Genomic DNA, 10,277 nt, shown 5'->3' on the forward strand with positions numbered 1-10,277 from the left:
ACAAAAACAAGTCCTATTTTCTATTAATAAAATAACAAAAAAGTCTCAACTTTTAACTACAAAAAAACCCATAAAAACACCTAATTAAAAATAAAATAATCTCATTATAAGTAAGCAAAAACTTCAAACAAACTTCCTCCAAAATAAGTATTTTAAATGCCAAAACCCCTCATATATTTAAAATAACTACTTCAGAAATGCCTTCTGTACATTCCAGACTGATTTTGAGAGCAAAGCAAGGAAAGAAAAAGCACGCAGCCTGTTTTAAGGAAACAGTGTTTACTCCTGTGCATTCCCTGTCCAGTGTGTTCAGCCCAAGCACAGACAGACTGCAGCACACAGATCTCCTTCGCTCTTTGTTAGTTTTAGCCAGCTAAAGCAAAGACTTCTTTTTCCCTTTTTCTTCTGACTGTTTAAACCTGCTGCAGACTGGAAAACCCAGAGAAGCACAACAATAAACAAATCAATCCACAAAAATAAAAACAGCAGAAATATACTCAAATTAACAGCACCAAAACCAGTTATTCCTGACTCAATAAACCCATAATTCCTCAAAACCATCCAAACAAACAGACCCCCTATAAATACACACAAAACCAAAAGATCCATTTGACTACAAACAATATCCCCTAAATTATCCAAAACTATAAAACATATACTCTAATCAAGCAGGCTAAATAAACAAACCTCTGCAACACCACAAACAATAATGTCATCATAAATATTTAGAAACCTTAAAAAACGAACTACATCACACTGTCTCAAACCCACTAAAACAAACACTAGATGCTCACCACGATAAAAGCCACCAGTAAATAAATAAAAACCTCCCCTATACCTCACACCACAGCCAACTACACCACTGTAAACCCTAGAAAACAAACCCTGGAAAAACACAATATCCCCCAAAAACAATTCAAAACCAAACTCAGTTCAAAAATACTCTGACCATGTGAACTACGAAACCAAACACGAAATAAATACACCACATGTCTCATCACACCGTCTACAAACAGAATAAAGCCACACAATAAATCATTAAAAACCACCAAACAGAAAAAACCCAGCTCTACCCAACCTGAATCCCTCCACACAACACACAAAACCCCAATAACACATTTCAGAAGTCTCTCAAGAAGAGCTACTTAGATTAATTCTACCTCAAATACAAACAAACCCATCCATAAAGTTATCCTCACTCTAAAACCTGATTATGTATGATAAATAATACTCCAAAAAGTCACGCAAAATACTACATCTCCCCTAAGTACATAATATTGAATAAAAGCCACATAGAAACATCATTATTTATTAAAATTCCAGCTGAAAAGAAAATTCCTCCACTTCAGACACTGACAACAACAGAAGAGGAGTTTCTCCAATCAATTTGAACTCCTTTTGTCTCCATAACTCCTTTTTCTTCTGGGAGCACCGGGGAGGGATTGGTGAGACGAAGCTGAAAAGAAAAAAAACATTCCCCCAATAAACCCAAAGTGGCTTATCTGTTTAGCATAGAAGTTTGTCCCTTGTCGTCCCCCGAGGAAATGCTCCAAACCCAAATGCTCCTGCAGTCTCGTCATGAACCACGGCCAGAACTCAGGATAAATTCCTCATTCTTCACAGCTCGATATCGAATTGAGCTGATGCTCCCCTTTTAAACCGCCCCCGGCTGGAACCGGCCCCTCGTTATCCATCCCAGCTGCACCTGTGCCTGCCCTGTCCCCTCTACATTAATTCTAATTTACCGGTTTCTCCTCGCTGCCTTCCCCGGGAGCGCCCGGCACGGCTCCAGCGGCGACAGCGAGTGCTGCAGCTCCGGGCACAGCGCCAGCGTGTCCCGCCCGCCCGCCGGCCGGGGGATCGGCAGCGGCCCCGACACCGCCTTGAATGGGCCGCCGAGGAAGCGGCAGTGAGGGCGGAGACCGGCCGGGAGCGCCCCGGAACTGCCCCCGGCTCGTTCGGTTCGGCTGAGGGGGGCGACGTTCGGGGAAACTCGGCTGGGTTCGGCTGTTCGGCGATTTCCGTCAGCCGTCGGCTCTTCTCGGCTGTTCGGCAACACTCGGTCATTTTCGTCCCTCCCCGGCTCTGTTCGGTGAGGTTGAGCCTTACGTCACTTTTGCCCCTCCCCGCCGCCATCTTGAGAAGGTCGGCCGCAGCGAATCGCGCCGCCATCTTGGTTGTGGCACACTTAAGGACCCCATCGGTGTTTAACACAGTCGCCTGACTAAAATGTCTCCCCTGAACCCGCCCGCGGCGCGGCTGAACCCACAGCGCGTGTCCCTACACCTGGAAACGCCGCAGAAAATTGTCCCCGGGCGGCGCCGTGGTCAGGATTTTTATGCAGGCACTAAGATAGACACACCACAGGTCCTCTCTGTTTCCCGCCCTTTTGGCCGCCATCTTTAGAAGGTCAAGCGCCGCGAGTCGCGCCGCCATCTTGGTTGTGGCATCCCCCCCAAATGTCCCCCTCGGCTGCTCGCACAGGCGCCTGACCACATCGCCTGCCCGAACACTGCCGCGGCGCCGCTCAGCCCCCATCCCGTGCCCGCGCACCTGCGTACGCCGCGGAAAAAATCGCTCCCGGGCGGCTCCGTGGTCTAGGCCGCGCGCAGGGAGCCGGCTGCCACGTGTCCGGGGGTCTTCGCATTTTTTCTCGCCTTTTTGGCCATGATCTTTCGGTCCTCGGGCGGCAAAACTGCCCGTGAGCTCACAGCCCGGGGCTGCTACGGCGGAGAACTGCAGTACCGCTTTTTATCCACGAGGTGGCAGCATTGCCGCACAGTTCACAGCCCGGGGCTGCTGCGGGCAGGGGGGAGAGCTGCAGTACCGAAATTTATCCACACGATGGCAGCATTGCCGCACAGTTCACAGCCCGGGGCTGCTGCGGGCACGGGGGAGAGCTGCAGTACCGAAATTTATCCACACGATGGCAGCATTGCCTCACAGATCACAGCCCGGTGCCAGGCAGGGGGAGCTGCAGTACCGCTCTGTGTCCACACGGTGGCAGCGCTGCCGCACGGAGCGGACGCAAAAAAGAACGCGCCCAAAATTCCCCTTCCAAACATCCCCGAAAATAAAGGCCCCAAAAGACCCCCAACCACAACAACTACGAGAACCCTGCCATCAACCAAGCCAAAACAAAAATAGCCTTATTTTTATGCTATATTTCCATATTTCTTCTATTTCTTATTAGGATATTTCTATTATCTCATGTATTGATCTACTATAATTTATCTATTTATATAATCTACCTATTTATATTATTAAAATTTATTTATTATATCATGTTCATTTTATTAGGTATATTTTACATACTATAATATATGGAACATGTAATAATAGTGTAACTAAAGATATTATTCTTAGATGTTGTAGTTGTCTTTTTGTTACGTATATATTTATTTTTTTGTATTTTTATTTTTTTTGGTAGCATTTATTTCTTGATATTTTAAACTATATGACTTCATTAACCTAACAGATCAAAACCAGAGTTAATTAGAATTGAAAGATTGGTTTTCTAAGGGGTAAACACTTAATCTTTATTAAAATAAAAATAAATTCTAATAAATAATATAAAAATAATTTAAAAGTAATAATATAAAATTAAATAATTTTCTCTTTCTGCGTGCTTTTGGGGGGATTGTTTGTGGGGGGGGTTTGTTTTGGGGTTTTTTTTGTTTGCTTAGTTTTAGATTTCTTGGGTAATAAACAAGGAGGTTCAGAGAGTTATAAAATAAAATGTCTACTTAGTTTGATTGCTATCCCCTAACCCCAACCCCTAACCCTAACCCCTAACCCGCTACCCTGACCCTTGACCCCCTGACCCCCTGACCCCCTGACCCCCTGACTCCTGACCCCTGGCCCCTGACCTTTGACCCCTGACCTATGGCCTATTGACCTTTGACCCCTGACCTTTGACCTTTGACCTATGACCCTTGACCCTTGACCTTTGACCTATGACCCTTGACCCCTGACCTTTGACCTATGACCCTTGACCCCTGACCTATGACCCCTGACCCTTGACCCCTGACCTTTGACCCTTGACCCCTGACCTTTGACCCTTGACCTATGACCTTTGACCCTTGACCTTTGACCCTTGACCTATGACCCCTGACCTTTGACCCATGACCCTTGACCCCTGACCTATGACCCCTGACCTATGACCTTTGACCCTTGACCTTTGACCCTTGACCTTTGACCTATGACCTTTGACCCTTGACCTATGACCCCTGACCTTTGACCTATGACCCTTGACCCCTGACCTTTGACCCTTGACCTATGACCCCTGACCTATGACCTTTGACCCTTGACCTTTGACCTATGACCCATGACCTTTGACCTATGACCCTTGACCCCTGATCTTTGACCTTTGACATATGACCTTTGACCTATGTCCCTTGAACTATAACCCCTGACCTACACCCTTTAACCTATGACCCCCTGACCCCCGGCCTTTGACCCTGAGCCCCTGACCTTTGACCGTAATGCATTCTGAACCCTAAAATCAACCCCACATGTAACCCTATATGTAAATGTAACCCTGCATAATTAATTGGGTGATTTGCATATGTGTAGTTAATTAATTAGGTTATTTGCATAGGGTGATTAATTATTCAACTGGCTAATTGGGTCCTTAGTGGTCCAGGTGGGAGTGGGGGGGTGTGGTGATTAAGCAATCATCTATAATCAGCTGCTCCCACCTGGAGGACTAATTAGGGGGGCATACAGTATGTATACCCTGTGTATAGGGGGGCTATTGGGTGTATATATAAATAAAAAAGAATAAAAATCATAAGTCTGGTGCAGTGGTAGGAATTTTCATGCGGCCAGGGACCAAATATTTTTATTTATTTAAAGGTTTTTTTAATATTTGTTCCCTGGCCGCATGAAAATTCCTACCACTGCACCAGAGTTAGAAATAAAGTTAAACTTTATTTCTAACTTTAAATTACAAAGGAAGAGAAAGAGAGAAACAGAGAAAAACAGAGAGAGCGAAACAGACAGAGAAACAAAGCAAAAAAGAGTCAGAGCAACAGAGAAACACAGTGAGTTAGAGCGAAAGAGAGACTTGGAGAGAAACAGAGTTGTTAGAGTGGAAGTAAAAGAGAAACAGCATTAGAGTGAAACTGAGACAGAGTGAGCGTGAGAGAAACAGAGAAACAGACTGAGAAAGAAAGAGAAACAGTTACACTGAAATAGAGTTACAGCGAAACACAGGGAAAGAGAAACAGAGCTAGAGAGAAACACAGAATGAAAGCAAAAGAGAAACAGCTAGAAATAGAACAACAGAGGAAAATAAAGAGTTAAGAGAGAAAGAAGCAGAGTGAGAGAGAAAAGGAAATAGCATGAAGATATAGAGAGGAAAATAAATAGACTTACCTGGAAGTAGGGAAATAGAGTGAAGGAAAGCAAGAAATAGAGTGAGAGAAAATGACTCAATGACACCAAATGAAGACAGGAGCCAAAGGGGGGCAGAGGGGGCGGGAGGGAATCTTAATTAAGGTGGATTCAACTACTATTGAATGAACATTTTTATTTACACTTCAGCAAAACACATGGAAACAACATATACAAATGCAAGTACAGATACAACCCGTAGACACGCTGATAAAAGTACAGCTTCGTGCAGAGCGATACATGGAAACACGGCAGCAAATGCAAATACGGAACAATACAGGGAACCGCAAGCCAAATACACATTGAGACAATAGAACAGTTTTCCTGCTTCTGAAACATCCATTAGATCTCATTTTATTGGTACAGGAAATGCAAAACAAAAGCAGCACATGTAACATAGAACAGTCATCCACCACACGCACCTCCTTCAGCTTGCACACAAACCCACCCTCGCTCTCACCTCAAAGCACCTCCCAAGAACCCCCAATCATCAACACACACTCGCAGCACTCCTCGGGAACGTGGCTCCCGGGAGCCTCCACACAAACCGGCCTGCCTGACGAAAACCCCGGTCCACAGGCCGTCGGCACCCAAACTTTGGCGATGAACATCGCCTCGCAGACCGGCCGGGACCGAGGAAAAAAAACCCAGCTGGGGGGGAAAATTAAAAAAAAACCCCCGAGCTGGGGATTTTTTATTCTAAATTTAAAATGTGTTGAAAAATCTGAAAGGCAAAAGTCACGCACACAAGGTTAGAACCAGTCAAACCAGTCAGCGCACACACACACACAGGCAAACACAAGCAAACACAGAGGACTCTCATACACACACAATCATTCTTCAGCGTACATGGTAGATTCCAGGAAACTTGTAGCATCAGCAAGCACAGAGATGCTAATCCTCCTCAGGGACCTGGAAGACAACAAGAGGTGGTCAACAAGCGCTTATCTGACAGCAAGCTATCCCCACTCCAGGCCCATATCTCTTATGCCCAAAACTCCACAGAAAAGAGGTGAACTGTGAAGTTTTACAACTGTTCTACCTCACTAACACTATGTGCCAGGGCAGGGCAGCTCACACATAAGCGGCATAAGATAGCCTGATACAACATAGTCACATACAATAGGATACAGCATAGTCACATACAATAGGATACAGCATAAGCCAGCATAGTATGATACAGCATAGTCACATACAGTACAATACAACATAAGCCAGCATAGTCACATACAACATATTCAGATACAATGTAGGCACATACAATATGAACCAACATAGTGAGATGCAATAGACTCAGATACAATGTAGGCACACACAATATAAGCCGACACTGAGAGACGCAATATTGGCGCATTCAACATTGGCACATACAACATGAGCAGAGACAGGTAGAATACAAGTGCTGACTTCAGATAACTCTGAAAGATACTGCAGGCACGTGAGGGGAATCTAATACCCTCCCTATAAAAGTCCAAGAGAATGGCATCTGAAAAGGCGGCGCTACCCAAGCTGAGAATGAAAATAGATGAGAACGCTCGAGTGTCCGTGTGCCGGCCTCAAAAAGTCAAAACGTAACGAGGCCGGAATAAGGATGATCCGGGAAAGTACGCGAGGAAAGTACGGCCAAAGGGGGCCGGAATGGTGCGGATAAAGCGCCCGGATGTAACAAAGGCCTATCACACAGAAGACAAGGGACACAAACAACACAATGCAGACGCAGACAACACAGCAGACACAACTTGAAACTGCCAGGCAGTTTCACCTTATGGACCCAAGACTCCTAGCACAAGATGAGCCACAGGCTGATGATGCCAAAGGAAAGAAAGCTTTAAGGCAATAGCACGTGATGACGAAACAGAACTCCTTACAAGAACTAGTGCCTAAGTTGTTAATAGGATGCTCGAGAAGCTGGGTAGGCCGAGAGAAGGAAGCGATGACTGCCGGGTGACCGTGGCGATAGCTCTGGACCTGAAGGCGACCTCCTTGGGTGAAAACGTCCACGAGGATGTTGAGACTCGAAGACGGACGACGGCGCAAAACACGCGAGGACGCGGAACTGCCCTGCCCGGCAAAGCCTCCGGTGAGGCCGAGGTGAAACCCTCTCCCGTTAGTTGCGAGGGGCCCGTCCCACCAGGGCTCTCTCCTCTAAGCTGACTTTGAATTGCCTCCTTTTGCAAAGCTTTTTCCCCTTCACCCAAACACCAGCCCAAACACTTATCTTTCAGAAGATGAGCGGACAAAAATCCATCTTCAATGGAAAAGAACACATCCACTTCAGTGCTGCCATATCCAGTCTTGGGCTCCGCACCTCACGGTACCTAGGACAACAAAACAGAAAATGTGACAATTGCCTGACAGAAAAAGTAATCCCCAGGCCTCCCCTGCACCGCTACCCCGGCTCACCTCAGATCGCCATTTGACTCCTGAGGCTGCCCGGAGGGTACCTGCAAAAGGAAAAGGTACACATTTAGCGTGCTGTTAGACACCGCTCACCTGAGTCATCCTGCCAAAATGTCAACTCACCTGCTTGCCTCTCTTCCCTGGTATGCGTAGGGCCGCAGCAGCTCCTACAAAGAAACAAAGCAAAAAGCAGGCTGAGTTACTGTGAAAACACAATTGCTCCAGTCTGACAGAACTCTGAAACATGTATATCTTAAACTTGTACCCACCAAGCTGCCGGGATCCAGGACTGGAACGCCTTGCAAGTAGACCACCTAAAAAAAACCCCAAAAAAACTCAACAGTGTATGCTTAGAGTTGCACCAGAAATTGAGGCCTGAGCAACAACTGCTTCCATCCACCAGTCAACACTCACCCTGTCTGCTTCACCTGGAGTGCCAATATCCCATGTTACCTCCTAAAAATAAAGACAAAGAACAATGAAATACACCTCAACATCAAGTTACTGCTGGTAATACTGTGCATGGGGAGAATGAGACCTGTTAAGGGGTTGAAAGGAAAAAAAAAAGGCACCACAGTGTTCACAGCTTTCTCCATTCAGGTTTTTTAATGTTGCAGAAAATACAGAGGTTTTTCACTAACTGCACTCTCAATTATATCCAGACATCCAATGGACATGGAGGTCATTTTTCAACTTCTTTCTTGCCAACAGCCAAACTTCCACCTACTCAGGGTAAGAAAGAGAATGGAGGAAAAAAAAAAAAAAACAACAAACACAAAAACAAACAAACAAACAAAAAACCCAAAGAAAACATAAGTTAATGGTTTCTGTGTAGAAGTCCACCGGAAGGGTGGTCAGTGTGCAGAGAATGGGAGGCTCCTGGAAAACAGAGAATGCTTGGTCTTTTTTCATGCTATCCTTTATCTTTTTCATATTAAAGCATGGCACAAATGAATTTAGTGTTCTTTGATGTCAGTCTTTTCCTGGTTTTTCTCTCCTTTAGGGTCAAACTTCCACATACTCTGGGTAAGAAATAGTATTTAAAAAAGGAACAAAGAAAACATGAAAAAATAAAAATTAAAAAAAAAATTGAATAAAGTTAATAAAAAGTTTTTTAAAAATTAAAAATACAAAAAAAAAAACCATGGAAATAAAATAAAAATCTAAAAAAATCTAAAAGTAATATTAAAAAAAGTTAAAAATTAAAAATAAGTATAAAATCTTTTAAAGAACACAAAACAATAGCTGGACTGGGATGAGGCCTTCCAGGGGCTTTGCTTCCTACTGGCTCCATCCTTTTTTACCACCTACCTGCAAGACGAAAAACAACAGGGATAAAGTTTCAAACAGGATGTCCTTGGTTGAGGCACTTCAAAATAAGATTTTTAACAAAAAGTCGGCCAAAAAAAGAGAGTCTGAAAATCAAGCTATAAGCCTCACAGCTATTTAAAAACAAAACAAAAAAGCTGTCTCTGGTGTGCATAACTTGCCAGCCCCTCATGGTTTGAAGTCCTTAGCATTTATTTTTACCAAGTTGACAACTAAAACCTTGTAGAAAGGTTAAAAAAAAAATCCTGGACAAAGCCAGGCATTTTCCCAAGCCCCCTCAGTGTGGAGCTGTGTCAGCCCCAAGTGTTTGGTCCCCTAGCCCAGCCCAGAGCAGGCTCCAGCTGCTCCCCGGGGGGTGGTTACCAAGGGACTCACTTGTTTGGAGCTGTAAATGCAGATGCCCTGCACTGGAGTGCCAATAAATGTGAAATATGTGACTCTCATCATCAACAGTGACTGACCTTCCCTGGGGAGCCCCCTCACCCGGGATGGGGCACTCTGCCATGGATTTAATCCATCTGCATCTGAAAGGAAGTCAGGACAAAAGTCAAAGTGCTGCAAGATAACTTGACGGCTCCAGACAATTTGTGTCACTCTAGGAATACCCTCTACAGGCCAACTACACCCTACATGACAAATTTCAAGTCCCCAGGACTTGTCCCATTCCCCCCACACCCAGACTAAGCAACAAGGCAGAGCAGCTCCGAGCCAAACACACACCAACACCCGTGACACAGGACAGGACAAAAGGGGGGACACAACAGGGACAGAAATATCTGGGCAAGAAGAATGACCCTGAGGACCGAGAGAACTCGCAATGAGATGACCGAGGTAAGACCGATGGGGAGCTGACCAGGCTCAGAGAACCCTGCAGGAAGAAGATGCCAACGGGATCACTGATCCCAAGAAACGCAGGGACGGATGCCTGAGAATCCTAAGGTCAGACTCATCTACCTATCCCTGCATTCTGACAAGACCTAATCCACCTGAATGGGTGGTGGCAGTGCACAGCTGTGGATACAGCTCAGAACAAGACCTGGAAAGGCATCAGCCTGGACACTTGTGAAGAGAGATGGATTCTGATGTGTGTCTGAGCACCCGAGTCAAAGGCACCTGGCTGAGGAATGCAGAGATCAGAAATGCTAAGATTG

General features: G+C 45.3%; 2 long non-coding RNA genes across 4 annotated transcripts; both read right to left on the reverse strand.

Moving 5' to 3' along the window:
* Nucleotides 1–1,295: 1,295 nt before the first annotated feature.
* LOC310923682 lies at nucleotides 1,296–2,715 on the reverse strand. Of its 2 annotated transcripts, XR_014592675.1 has the most exons (3): nucleotides 2,554–2,715; nucleotides 1,746–2,045; nucleotides 1,296–1,456 (listed from the first exon to the last, which is right to left on the reverse strand). It is a non-coding gene; the product is annotated as an uncharacterized lncRNA (long non-coding RNA). The 2 variants fall into 2 exon arrangements; XR_014592676.1 differs by lacking the exon at nucleotides 2,554–2,715 and having other exon boundaries at nucleotides 1,746–2,369.
* Nucleotides 2,716–6,179: 3,464 nt separating this feature from the next.
* LOC310923683 lies at nucleotides 6,180–9,956 on the reverse strand. Of its 2 annotated transcripts, XR_014592677.1 has the most exons (4): nucleotides 9,588–9,956; nucleotides 7,921–8,520; nucleotides 7,801–7,841; nucleotides 6,180–7,715 (listed from the first exon to the last, which is right to left on the reverse strand). It is a non-coding gene; the product is annotated as an uncharacterized lncRNA (long non-coding RNA). The 2 variants fall into 2 exon arrangements; XR_014592678.1 differs by lacking the exon at nucleotides 9,588–9,956 and having other exon boundaries at nucleotides 7,921–9,290.
* Nucleotides 9,957–10,277: the final 321 nt, after the last annotated feature.

The sequence above is a fragment of the Zosterops lateralis genome (genome assembly GCF_965231275.1).
Source record: "Zosterops lateralis genome assembly, contig: HAP1_HAP1_SCAFFOLD_204, whole genome shotgun sequence".
Classification (NCBI taxonomy): Eukaryota; Metazoa; Chordata; class Aves; order Passeriformes; family Zosteropidae; genus Zosterops; species Zosterops lateralis.